Genomic DNA, 14,059 nt, shown 5'->3' with positions numbered 1-14,059 from the left:
ACCACAATGAACATCAAAATCAAAAAGACACAGGGAAGTGGGGAGAGAAAAAGAGAGAGAGGAAGGGAAGGAAACAGGAAGAGGAGAACGTCATGCTAGTCATTTGCTATCGCACATCATTCTTATTTGAATACTCTCTTCATATCAAGTGCCACCAGTGTTAAAACCTGGTGGGCCCTAGTGGACTGAGTTCCATGAACCACCCAAACATAAACAATCAGCAATTTGTGTTATAATAGACATGTCTGTGATGGTGTGAAGCCTACATTATGATTGTCACCATCCCTACTTCAACTAGTGTGGCCTACGGCCAAATACAGGAGTCAATCCTCCTTCATTAGAAAGTGACGCGAATCTGGGTGCGACACACAATGCTCACCTTACTGATGGTACTTTGTTAGGAGCAGTAGAGCAAGCTTGCATGATAAGGCCTTCCCATGGTACTCCTAAGGCAAAACTAAAAACCTGAAAAATAAATACAAAACAATAATTCCTACTAATGCATGTGTCTTGAGTGATTACTTGTGATCACTCGCGTTACCATACTTCTATAATTGCCTGTATGCTGTTGGCTGTCCTCCAATCAAAGTGCTGGGTAGGCCCTCTCGGAGTGTGAGAACAGAAGTATGCAACCTTCATAAGAACAAGAGAGAAAGAAGGACCTCTAGCCTCTTACACCGCTTAGCAAATAGGGTTCATATTCAATAAGGCTCCCCTTATGGGGATGCGGCTTCTCTCAGTGTTTGATATAAGAATAGTGAGTTACTCCTCACTCTTACCTTATTAGGTGGGATTCCAATATAATGGCAAAACTCCATGCTAGCGAGCAGCCTGGCCACATTGGGCGTCCGCGAGCGCAGCTCGCCGGCACCATTTTGGAAAACCCCATAATACATTGACCGTGACGTCACAAGTTTAACGTGTGACATCGGGGATGTAAACAAGCAACGTGGACAACTAGCTAGCTACCTGCTTGCGTCCTGTCATAACCGTTTGTTGCTGTGTATTATAAACTATATGCTTTGGCATCCCTTGAGTTACATGGGTCTACCAAGGTGATTGCCAAATGATTCCAATACAGAAATAGCACAGGGGTATCACTGTGTGCCCTATTACTCTTGAATGTCCGGCAATTGCTGCTGGAATATTTCTAAGTCTGCAATGATGTAGCTGTTTTACCATTTGTACTGAACAGATACGCTCTTGTCTATCAAGGTGGTTGTCTGATGATTTCAATACAGCCTGAAAACCAGTGTGTTCCCAATGGCCTTATAACTGAATGGCAGTCCTGACTGTGATCTTTACTCCATTAGTGCATGGCTGCCTGCTAGAATGCATTTGAAAGCCATGCTGAGAATGTTCCCCTGAATTCACTGTTCTCTTGAAACCCACATCAGGTTCCTGGGAAAAGCCTGGACATGATCACTTTTCCTTTATCTAGAAAGCAACCAGTTTTGAGCCACCTGGAGACAGCTAATACATTTAATTGAAGTAACCACAGGAGAGCATGACAAGAGTGCCAGCGAATAGTTAGTATGGCTCCTTCTAGGACTACATATGTGCCCCGGGATCATATCTCTCCAGCTCTGAAAATCTCTCCACTGGCTGCCTGTGGCTGCAAGGATCAAGTTCAAGACACTCTGCATCGTCCACTAGGCTTTCTGGGGCATGGGACTGCTCTACCTCCAACTTTCTCTTCAGAAACATCTTCCTTCTCGAGCTCTCCACCTCCAACTCTCTCATGGTCAGGCGCTTCTCCAATCCAGATCTATCTCCTCGGCTGGGGCCCCCCTCTGGAACAGCCTCCCTGCCTCTCTCAAACTTGAGCAGAACCACCTCAGGTTACAGAGGCAACTCAAGACCTTCCTTTTTGTTTCCGCTTTCTCTCTTCCTCTGCCCTGCTGATGTCCCTGACTGCTCCGCGCACTGGTCACCTGGCTACCCTCTGAACTCGAGCTCAGGCTCCTGCATGTCCAGTTGCCCTTGCATTGCCTCAGGGATCCCCAGCACTTAATGATTTGTATCTACAACCCTACAGTCCCTTTTCTCTGTACTTGCGATCTGAATGACACAAGGCCTAGTAAGATCGTTATTTTGTCCTCGCTTGTTTCTCCCTCCTTCTCTTGTCGCGCCTGGAAACACTTGCGTACAGGCACGTTATAAATGCCACATCATGTATCATATCATGCAGGAACAATTTCCACCTGATATTAAAATAGCAACCCTTGTGAATACCCCGGACCATAATCAACTGTACCGTCTAAGCTTTTAAGCAGAGAAAACCATTTCCAAAAATCACAATCGGACGGGGTGTTAGGCGAGAACGGTTATCAGGACCTTGTCCATCATCCCTTGTCTAAAATGAATCCAGCTACAGTCTTTCCAGGCTGAGATGTCGTCCAGGCTTGTAAGTGAATTTACAGCCACACAGATTTCAGTTTAGCTGCAAGTGCTATCAGGGAGGGTTTTAAATGGAGACGTGGGTGTTAACTTCAAAAAGAACAGTTCCGGGGTGGTGAAAATGGCTGTAAGAAGAAGTGGAGCTGTTAAAAGTAAAAGAAAAAAACTAGTGGAACTCGGATCCCGACCGCCCCTCGACATCGATCGATGGCCGATATTGAATGTTGGCGTCATTTCCTCCTGTTTCCAGTCGGCTTGATCCTCCGGTCTGTAGCTTAGTGTTCTAGAGAACGTCCCCGTGGAGGACTATTGTAGCCCCATCCCTTGGGCACCAAAATCAAAGACTTTCAGCAGATTTCTAGGGATGGAGTTGAAATAGTAAATGATCCCCTCCTAGAATATTTAAGGGGGAAAAGACTTCCATGTTCCCAGCATTTTTAACATCCATCATTCTCATGCCGATAAGAGTATTGTGCCCCCTATGGGTGCTAGAAAGAGCTTGTCGCATCACGTGTAGTCTGTTTCTTCATGTGTTATGATACGGTAAGTCATTTATAATGCACCTGTACACAAGTGTTTCAAGGCATGACCCAGTGCTCCACATATTACATGCCCTTTTATCTCTTGAGCTGGCACACCTATGATAGCATAGCCCGGATGTGACGTTGCTGTTCTTTTGTACTGCGCCGAGTTGCCAGCAGTAGTTTTAAAGAACCGATCTTGTTCATAGTGTATTAAGCCACTGCCGGAGGGGGTTGGGAGGGCTTGGGGGGCTTGAGGGGAAAGTAGGCATTAGCCTGCTGGGAAAGAGAGCAAGAGTGAAGTAAGGGGGTGGGGAGGCGAGGAAAGACTCGGGAAGGGCGTGGAGTAATGCCTTGCATTAGTGTGGATGAATTTATGGTGCAAATCCCTTAGCTTGGTACGGCATGGCTGCCTGTTGCAATTCCAGAGAGCCCGGTATTTTCCAGGATTATCAAAACTGCACGCCTGTGTTATGAAGGAAAAGGCACCGGCACCTTTAAGGGAAAAGCGAAACGAGGAACAGGGTGGGAGGGGTGGCAAGAGGGGGAGAGAAAACACGAGGGAAAGGCAGCAACGAGTATGTAATAAAGGAATCAAGACGTATCTCTGTGACCGTGCCTCTCTGCATGAATGCGTGTGAAAGGACCCAACAACTGGCGCCGGAGCGGAAGCAGCCCGCGCCACGGTCCTACGTCCTGAGGACCTGTGCCCACACCCGGTGCAGAGGACTGAAGTGTCGAGGCGGTGGTGGAGGAGTACGGTGCACCGAGGGAAGGAGGCCCTACGACGCTGTGGAAGAGGTGGTCTGGTGTGCTGGTGCTCTGACGGAAGGAGACCCTGCGGAGTTGCCGGAGAAGAGATCCAGCGTGCCAGCAGTCAGCCAGGTCGTGGAAGGAGCCCAGCGGTGCAGGCGACCAGTGAGCTGCCTGCCAAGGAGGGCGAAGAACTCCGCAGAGTTGCCGGCAGTGGGAGGAGACCCGGCAGAGCAGGCGGCAAGAAGAGGACCTCCCGGAGCAGACGACGCCCAGCAGGACTACATCGGAGCTGCGGAGTAAACGAGGAGCCCACATGCGCAGCGTGGACAGTTACCACAAGGTATGGCAGAGGTGCGGGCGCCTGTAAGGAGGACAGCCAGCCTGGCAGGAGGAGCACGTACATTATACCCCCAGGGCCACTTGAAAGAGAGGAACTTAATCAAAGAAATAACAGACTAAAGAGCCACTTGAAAGTGAGGCACTGAATAGACACAAAGCGCGTGTAAGGAGGACACGCAGCCTGGCAGGAGGAGCACATACATTACGCTCCCAGACTCACTTGAAAGCGAGGACTGTAATCAAAAAAATAATTAAAAAAAATAAAATAAAAAAATAAAGAAGTTTCACACGGAACGTAATGCGCCCAGCCACTTGAAAGCAGGGCACACAAGCATAGAGGAAACATACAGAGAAGGCAAAGCTCACAAACCACGTGGAACGCACCACTAAAGCCACACCGACGGCTAAGCAAATAGGACCCCTATAGCGCACACCGCCAGGAGATCAGCAGTCAAAAGCAAGCCACCAGAAACAGGCCAAAGCTCTAAATGTCACAATCAGGAAGCGCTCCTGCAGATGCCACTGCACCACCCACGCCCGGAGTAACCCCCACAAACCCAATATCATTCCTACACCGTCCAACCCCAGGAAAAACAAGGACAAAGAGGGCAGGAATGGATGGACGAATTCAAAGAATTTATGAGGGCCGTAGGAAACCAAGATGCGCCAAACAAGCTGGACATCTTCACCAATCTTCTCGGAAAGGACATCAAGAGCATCATCAAGACGATTCCACCCCCTGAGAGAACAACATACCAGAGACTCATCAACGCCATCAACAGCCGCCTAGCCGTGGTACCAAACAGAGATTATGAACGATACACCTTCAACCAGTGCACCCAGGCACCTCATGACACAATAGGCCAATTTATACTACGCCTTCAGAGAAAAATAACATAATGCAACTTTATAATATAGTTTATTGTGACTTAGTTTACAATTAAACTTTACACATAAAATATACCTTAAATAGGAACAAAATTATAATGAGAAAACCATCAGTAATTAACAAAAACGTTGCATAAGAAATTACCAAGAAAGACAATACATTAAATTCTCTAAATATACATTTCCTAATAACCATATAAAACAGCTTCATTTTAAGTTCACATTTACAATAGTTCAGGAACCAGATCTAACCACATCCTACCGTAAATTCTCCAGTAAGAGTTTCAGATGGAATATCAATCTAATTTCAGTGTTGTTACAATTCCTACATAAATAGGGGCCTGTATTAGCCAACAGTCCCTCATGGATTTCAGCGATCGCTATACATCAACTCCTCTTTATATCCTCCTATATGGTTATATTAAGTCTTATTTCCACCTTCAGCCAAACATTGTACAGTGCCATCATGAGCCTTATACTGTTGGAGTTAATACAGTGATGCCAAAATAGCTCCTCTTTAATGTAACCTTGGTTATGCACAAGCTGACCCAAGCCAAGGTTTATGGTACTTAACATTTTGTGACATTCAGTCAATACATGTCTGGCCGTTTCTAGCTGATTCACTCCTTTACATAACCGTCAAAGCCGTAATTCTGGGGGGATCATGTCTCTTCTGCCTGTTATCATTAAAGTAGGTAGTTGTTCTAGCCTTAGAAGTAATATGAATCGTCTAAGTCTCCTATCCGGGCATAAATTAAGATAGCTCTGCATATTTTTATAGTTATACAGTCTATACTGGACAAACTGATAGCTTTTCAGCTTCTGGAGATGAGCGTAATTCTCCAGCCAATCCCAGAGCTCTATGCGTTTAATCAGAGCCCTTTGCATTTCTACAGTTACACTGCCCTCCCTTATTTGCCACCCAATGGTCATCAGGAATTTAGACATGTGCTCCTTCAAGGGGCACGAGGATTTATCCTTCGAAATCTCTAGGTAAACCGCCTTGAGTAGCCCATTCTTAGTCTCATCCCTCATTCTCAAATAGAGTAGGGATCGCTTTTTTAGTACTATCGCTTTCAATGAGGTCAGCGCCAGTTCCAGTCTTAATATTGCCATAGGGATTCCCGGTGGTAGGCCCAGGATAGCGTGCCAAAATTTACCCTCAATCACCTGGAGCCATTTCAGGTCAGAGTTGAGGAGGGCTTCAAGACCATAGGTGATCATAGGTGATAATACCTGCATGTACAGTTGTCTCGTGCCCCAGATGGTGAATCCCCCCTGATTTAGTGTGAATCTATGGAACAGTGCAGCCAGTTGGGATGCCTTTACAATGCGTGACTGCTTGCAGAGTTCATAGTCGCCGATACTCTCAAATTCTATACCTAGATAGCGGTAATGAGGAGAATAGGCAATGGTATCTGAACCAACTCTGAGCTGTACATGAGTGGTGTTCTTGTTGGTAAATCTCATTGCCTTCGTTTTTTCCAGATTCATTATATGCAACTTTGCGAACTTTAACGATGACAAAGCCATCCAGCTGAGAGTTATCGAAGGATGCCTGTCCTCCCAGTTCCGGAAACACCTTCTAAAAAAATCCCCTGCAAGAAATAGCAGAACTGGCGAGAGTCTATGAACGCGTCCAAGCAGCCAACATGGAAAACCCAAAGAAGCTAGAGACCATAGCGGCCATCACCACCAACCCGCAAGGACTGGCTCGCCAGCTGGGCACCCCGTCCCCACAGGACTCCTGGAATCCACCACGACGAAACCCACCAGAGAGACAGTGCTATCGCTGTGGGTTTGAATTCCCCCACAAAGGTCAGTGCCCGGCAATCGGCAAAATGTGTATGAGATGCGATCAGGAGAACCATTTTCAGAGCATGTGCCGAGAAAAAACACTGCAACTACAAGCCTACAGGCCACCGCGCCAGCCAACATCAAACAGGCGACACAAACCACTGAGGATACCCAACATGCAACCATACCCCGAGAGGGACAACACCAGAAACAAAAGTCCCAGAAGCTTCAACCACCCCGGATTCATCCAGGCTGTAGAGAATCTGCAGGTAGAGCCTCCAAGCGATGCATATGATGGCCAAGAACAAATGTACCACCTGCAGGCCGTTCCTGACAAACCCCAAGAAAAGACTTAAACATCCCAGATGTATATGAAAACCCCCCGATCAAAGACCTGCCAACAGGGGTGGAACAATATGCAGAATGTGACCGATACAGCCCAGAATATGTCCGACTCATATAAGACTCATCCGACGACAGCGCTGCTCCACGAGTGATGATTCACCTGGGAGGGATCAAGATACTGTTTTTGGTCGACACTGGTGCCACGGTCAATGTAATCACCCCGAAAACATACAATGTGGTAGGCAGAATCCTGTGCAGTCCCCTTAGGGAGCACTACAGAAGATTAAGACTACAGGTATATGCAATAAATCCCCTTTGGTATCAGTCTGCACCACAAAGATTTAGTTGGTAGCTGTGTCTAATCAGTCAGATGTATCTCAAGAGGGAGATGAGCAGTATTCAGGGTTTACACATTAGGACTACAATACTATGGAACAAGCAAACACTGACCAAATCTTGTATCAAAAATAATATATATATATTTATTTTACACACTCTGATGTTCACATACAAATCACTATTATTAAAGTAAGTTAAAACAGTCTGGAAAAAGTATACACACTCCCTTTTTAAATTGTAGACAAGTTTGAGCAAGATTGAAAACTGAGCAAAACGGCACAGTGTAAACTAGCAGAAATAGCACTCTAACAATTTCTTCAGAGGGAGGGAAAGGACAATTCATACAGAGTTAGACTCCACAACACACCAGCAACACTTCCCAATCAGATTGTGAACAAGTTAGGCAAGGCAATACTTTAGTATCAGCAATACTTTGATGAACACCAAGCAAAATGGCACTTCAGCAATATAAGAAGAGGAAGGCAAGGTGGTTATAAGAGTTTAGGTGCACCAACACATTTGTTAGTGAGAATCAATCTAGAGAAGGCAGTTGTAACAGATTTTGCCAGAGTCAATTGGCCTGTGCCAGAGTCAATGGTACAAAGCAAGTGCCCAGGATCAAACTGTTCTAGTAGCTGCAGTCAAGTCTTTAGTTAACGAGTTGAAAAGGCGGTTGCAGAAGTAAAAAGATAATGTTGGACAAAAGGGGCGGCCAACCCAGAAGGTAAGTAAACGATTTAAAACACCTTTAGCAGTACCCAAAGAAACGGGAGGCCTGGCGGAACAATGTACCTTGAAAAGTGGAAGAGGCTCCTCTGGTGGCGGTAGTTCCTGGCAGTTCCTGCAGTTCGGGAGATCCAGCAGAGGAAGAGAGGCTATCGTTGTGGAGGAAGGCTCGAGTTACTGTACTGCCCAGGGATGAAACCAGCCACGGTGATGCCAAGACGAATAAAAGGTACGCTACTTTAAATCACGGTCGTGGTGGACGGGTGCCTGGCTATCCGGTCTCCTAGTGCTGGGCACTGGCGATTCGACCAAGGCAGGTCCTGGAAGGTGATTGGTGAACTGGTTGGCCCCACCAGCTCAAGGGAAGAAGACTCTTGCAGAGGAAGATCTTCTCAAGTTGTTGGAGAACAGTGGTGAGGATCTGCAGCAGGGCTACACCGGTGGTTCAGTCGTTGCAGATGTCTTCAGCTTCTCTCCTCTTCGGGTTCTTAGTTCCAGTGGTGAAGTCTTGTCCTGCAGAGTCCTGCTTTTATGCAGAAAACCCCCCATTCATCCAGCCTAGCTGTCACTCACACTTTGGGGTGGCTATCCTGGCGGGATAACCCCCAGCCTATCAGGGCAGTGTTCAACTTGGGTTACCTAGGTAACCCTGTCCAGGGTGCCTATTCCCCCTCCCACAAACCCTGTCTACCCCAGACTCAGTGGCGCAGAGAGGAGGGCTTCTGTGCAGAAGTCCGCCAAAAGGACAAACAAAGGATCCCGACCCGAGTTACGATTTCAGAGAAAGACACGAGAAAGAAATATTAACAAAGACCTGGCAATAGAAACCTACCGGAGTAAAGTTAATATTAAAATAAACCGGCGGTATGTTAGAGGCTGTCAGTAAAAGTGGTAGCCTCGAACAATGGGAAAATCCCATAGGGAAATATTTGCGGTCGAATATTTACGGTAGTAACCACTGCCACCAGCCAGAAACTTTGGAGAGAGGGACTGTACGGTACCCTCTTGAAAATGAACCCCAGGGAAAAACTATAAACCCTTTGCAGTACTTCCATAGTAAGATGGGTTGTACTGGTTTAATTCATTATTATTGACTAGTAAAGTCAAAGGGGACTTTACATGCCCTGGGAGACGGTAGTCAGTCCCAGGGTATGGAGTATATGTTTGGGGGTCACTATGACACCCATGTGTCACTGCACTGGGGATGCTGTGTAACACACATGTTAAAAAGATGATTCCTATGAGGATGAGAAAAACCCCATAGGCCATAAGCACACAAGATAGCCTAAAACACACACCTAGCAATCTGTCTAAGAGTGGGAAAAAAGGGTCTCACTCTTAGCAGGAGAAAAATATAACCCTTCAAATCCAGCAAAGCTGCTGGGGGACTCTATAGGTAAGGGAAATTAGCCCTAAAAGAGTATTCTCCCTAACACAATGAACTTGCAAAAAAATATCCCCTACAGCCGTCTCAAGCTCACATCTTTCAGTGGGGTGCGACCCTACCTCTAACGTCCAAGGGTCAGTTCCTGTGTGACCTCGTACACTGAGGGAGATGGATACAGGCAATGATACACGTCATCCACAGCCCGGCAACAGGAAGATGCCTCCTGAGCCACAAAACAGCCATCCCCTTACACTTAGTAGACATTCACTATGACCAGTCAGAGAGAATTGAAGTGTTTCCACCTAACGGCCAACACAAACAAGCCATGTTACAAAGGCCCATCAACATCGAGACACTACAAACCACATTCCCCAACCTGTTCAAAGGTGTTGGCATGCTGAAAGACAATGTGATCAAACTTCACATCGACCCCTCGGTACGACCCATACCTCAACACCCCAGGAGGATCGGGTGCCACCTACAGACCATGGTGACGCACAAATTGCAGATGCTACTAGACAATGACATCATAGAGAGAGCATAAGGGGCCACCCCATGGGTGTCTCCACTAGTGGTTGTCCCCAAGGCCGACGGACGACTTCAACTTTGAATCGATATGAGGGTCCCTAACACAGCCATCCAACGGGAAAGGCACCCAGGACCAAACAGAGGATATGCTGGTGCGACTCAACCAGGCAACCAGATTCTCTAAACTGGACCTCAACCAAGGCTATCACCAGCTAGTTATTGATCCCAAATCAAGACCAATAACAACCTTCACAACATACAAATGATTATTCCGATATAAGAGGCTGAATTTTGGAAATGTATCTGCAGCCGAAATCTTTCAAGAGACCATTCGCAGATTAATCAGCCCAGTGACCAACGTGTTTAATTACAGTGACGAAATCCTGGTTTTTGGAGTGACCCAAGACCAACACGACAACGCACTGCACCAGGTATGTCACATCCTCCAAGAAGCCTGTCTCACATTAAATGGCCTCAAGTGTGAAGTCAACACCCGCAGCCTGTGCTTCTTTGGCCACATCTTTTTTGGACCAAGGCATCAAAGCAGACCCAGACAAAATCAGTGCCATAGTCAACCTGGCATGCGCTCGTTCCTAGGCATGGCAGGATATTGCGCCCAATACCTCGAACACTATGCAACTCTCACCAACCCCTTCCGACAACTGTTGAAGCAAGACCAACCTTTCATCTGGACAGAATGGTGCCAACTGGCGTTCTCCACGATCAAACAAGAACTGTCAACTAACCGTCAACTGGCATATTTCAACCCACAGTGGGATATGGAAATAACCATAGACGCCAGCCCCGTGGGCATGGGAGCCATACTAGCCCAGACCAATCCGGAACAAAACGCTGAAACGCATGTGGTTGCATATGCCAGCCGTTCACTGAACCCCATTAAGCAAGCCTACTCACAGGGCAGAACGTGAGAGCCTGGCGGCAGTCTGGGCCTGCGAACAATTCCACCACTTTATCATAAGGAGGACCTTCGTATTGCATACGGATCACCAAGCCTTGCTGGCCCTTTTTCGGCAATCCCAGAATAAAGATGCCACCCTGCATCGAATGTTGGGGCATCCGCCTCCAGGAATACGACTACACCATCGTCCACAAACCCGGAGGAGAAGCCAAACCAGCAGACTATCTGTCAAGACACACAGACAAACCCCCAGTACCTGGGATGCAAGGGGAAGCAGATGAATACATTGCATATCTGTCACTGAACACCCTTCCCCCAGCAATCATTGCTAAGCTCTTCGGAGAATGAAGCAGAGCTGACCCCATGATCAGAGCTGCCGTCCAACTCACCAAAACGAACAAGCAGAGATAGGCAGCCGCGGAAAACTTTGAGCCAGGGGAGGCAGGTGGGGGGCAGACAGGAGAGACCGGACAAGAATGGCACAGATTCACCAAGAACTAGCGACCACAACCCAAGGAATATTGCTGAGAGGCAACCGACTGCTGGCCCCCAAGAGTCTCAGGAAACCCCTCGTCATGATTGCATATGAGGGACACCGAGGCACAGCCAACAGGAAGAAGATCTTGCGCAATCAAGTCTGGTTCCTACATATGGATACCATAGTGGAGGACACAATGAGGAACTGTGACCCCTGCCAAATAAATGCAGCAAGCCCACCCCCATGCACACTTCAGACAGTACGCCTGCCCGAGGACCCATGGCAACGAGTAGCACTTCATTTCTATGGCCCACTGGAAGAAGGAAGGCACCCGATTTCCACTAGTGAAACACATGCAGTCCACGGCCTTCCACCAAGTAGTAGCCACAGTGGATGAACTGTTCAGTCAATGGGGCCTCACCAACGTTGTAAAAACTGATAATGGGGCTCCCTTCCAAGACCAGAAGTTCAGGAGGTTTGCAGCACACCTCGGATTCCACCACCAAAAGATCACGCCACTGTGGCCGCAAGCCAACGGCATGGTGGAACGCTTCATGGCGAACATCAAGTGCACTCGACAAAAAGTCGCAGTGGAACAGACCTCGATGCCTGAAGCCATCTCACAAATGCTGAGAAGCTATCGACACACGCCCCATGAGGCGACAGGCAGGACCCCAGCAGAACTAATGATAAAGTACAAACCACAGACTCGGCTACCACAACTGGAAGACTACACCCTTACAGAAGACAAAGTAATAAGAATGCGAGAGGCAGAGAAAAGGCGGAAATGCCAAAGAGTGGGCTGACATGAAGAGAGGAGCTAGAGAACCGCAGATCCCTATCAGTGAAATTGTGCTGGTCAAGCAGTCCCAAAACCAGAAAACCGACTCAAGGTATCGACCAGAGCCCTTGGTAGTGACCGAAGTCAAAGGACCAATGATCACGGCTGCAGGAGACCAAGTAGAGATAACGATTTGCTAAATGTTCCAGGAAGAACCGGAAAAAGGTACACTCCTCGAAGAGGATGAGCCAGAGGGCAGAGAGACACCCTCTGAACCACCTGAGGACCCCGTGTCCAGAGAACCGGACGATGACAGAGGCAACCTGGCCGGTTGGCCTCAGAGGCTCTCAAGGAAGCCCGCCCCCTCATTCAAGAAATATAGGTTCGGACCTCCATGATATGTAAGATGGGGTGTTGTGAAGAAAAAGGCACCGGAAAAGCAAAACGAGGAACGGGTGGGAGGGGCGGGAGGAGGGGGAGAGAAAACATGAAGGAAAGGCAGTAGTAACGAGCATGTAATAAAGGAGTCAAGACGTATCTCTGTGTCCGTGCCTCACTGCATGAATGCGCGTGAAAGGACACAATAGCCTCTCCGGCATTTGACTCTGTTCTTTCAGCCGGCGCCGGGGCCTTTCATAATTTTCAGTTGCACAGGGCCTTGAGCCTTAGGGGAACCCCAGCATCTGCCCCTATGTTCCCAATCAGCAGTCTTATAACACGGCAATCCATTCTATTGTATATTACTTTCATTCTGGGGCTTGAAAAGTGCGTTTTACAGCGCTCGCCTTACAAGCTGCTTTGCTGGAGCCCTTTGGGTTGTTGTTTCCCTCGGGGCACACAGAAGCATTATCACCTCGTTGCCTTTTAACACCTGTTCCCACACATCAGCCACTTGATGTCAAAGAAGGATGTATAGCTTTTTGATGGGCGTTTAGTGTTTCAGCTGCCTTCTGGCTGGCGTGATAATTGACAGCTATTCACCCCTGGCTGTATTTTTTTGTCTCCATTATAATGTATGCACGCTACGGGTGACTCAGACAGTTTTTGCTCCAAGCAAGCCCCCTTCCCCCCCATCCCCCATCATATTGTAATGGGCCCCCAAACATCTTCAGCTGGGCGTGGCTCTTGGGATGGAATGATAATGAACACTGACTCTGCAGAATACTGGCTGCAGAGTCCTCCTGGGGGAGCCTGGCTGCCGCCCCCACGTGCCTTCAGGTGTTCTGGGGAATTGTCAAACGTTCTCCTGGGGGTTTGAGATGCTGTGCCTTGGGACTAGCCACCACGTGACTTTCCCTGCATACCTACATAATTCGCTGTTCCCTATACTTCCTCCACCCAGCCCCACTCGGGAGGAGCTCGCCAGGAGGTGCGGCCGCTGCTGTGAGGTCCAACCCTGGGGATTTCGCAACTTAGTGCGCATTTGTGCATTTCTTTTTTATTTTGTGGTTGGCGTCTTCCCTCGTGGCTGCCTCCCGGCTTCTCCTCTTGGTGAATTGCGTGGACACACTGGATTTCTCCATCAGGTCACGCAGAGTTCATGACGCGCATTCAGAACAGTAAGTAGATACTGTTTAGTGGTGGTCTGTCGTGACTGCATGATAAGTGCAACTATGATTTTAGCGTCTTGCCTTGTGTTCCAGGTTGCGGGGTATGCGCTGCTTGCTCGGCCTGTGTGTCATTTCCTGCACCCCACCTTTACACAATAACAACTGGCTGGGGGGCGGAGGGGACGGGAGGGGGGTTGTGTAGACTTAGCCATTTCTGGCTTGCCAACTTGAACACTACTAAGAACTGGTCTGCTGTTTTGTTGTACACTTCATGCACTCCGGATCTCCTGCGCTCTGCTCTTAAC

General features: G+C 48.0%; 1 protein-coding gene across 1 annotated transcript in view; it reads left to right on the top strand.

The window, feature by feature from the left end:
* Nucleotides 1-13,561: 13,561 nt before the first annotated feature.
* Nucleotides 13,562-14,059, top strand: part of LOC138563791 (beta-1,3-galactosyltransferase 5-like) — a 166,771-nt gene continuing 166,273 nt past the window's right edge. The window contains exon 1 of the mRNA XM_069642862.1: nt 13,562-13,763. The gene's annotated coding sequence lies outside the window, so the exon portion shown is untranslated. The remainder of the gene's footprint in view (nt 13,764-14,059) is intronic.

The sequence above is a fragment of the Ambystoma mexicanum genome, chromosome 1p, assembly GCF_040938575.1.
Source record: "Ambystoma mexicanum isolate Mex_15411 chromosome 1p, UKY_AmexF1_1, whole genome shotgun sequence".
Lineage (NCBI taxonomy): Eukaryota > Metazoa > Chordata > Amphibia > Caudata > Ambystomatidae > Ambystoma > Ambystoma mexicanum.
This window is presented reverse-complemented; position numbering and strand designations above follow the sequence as displayed.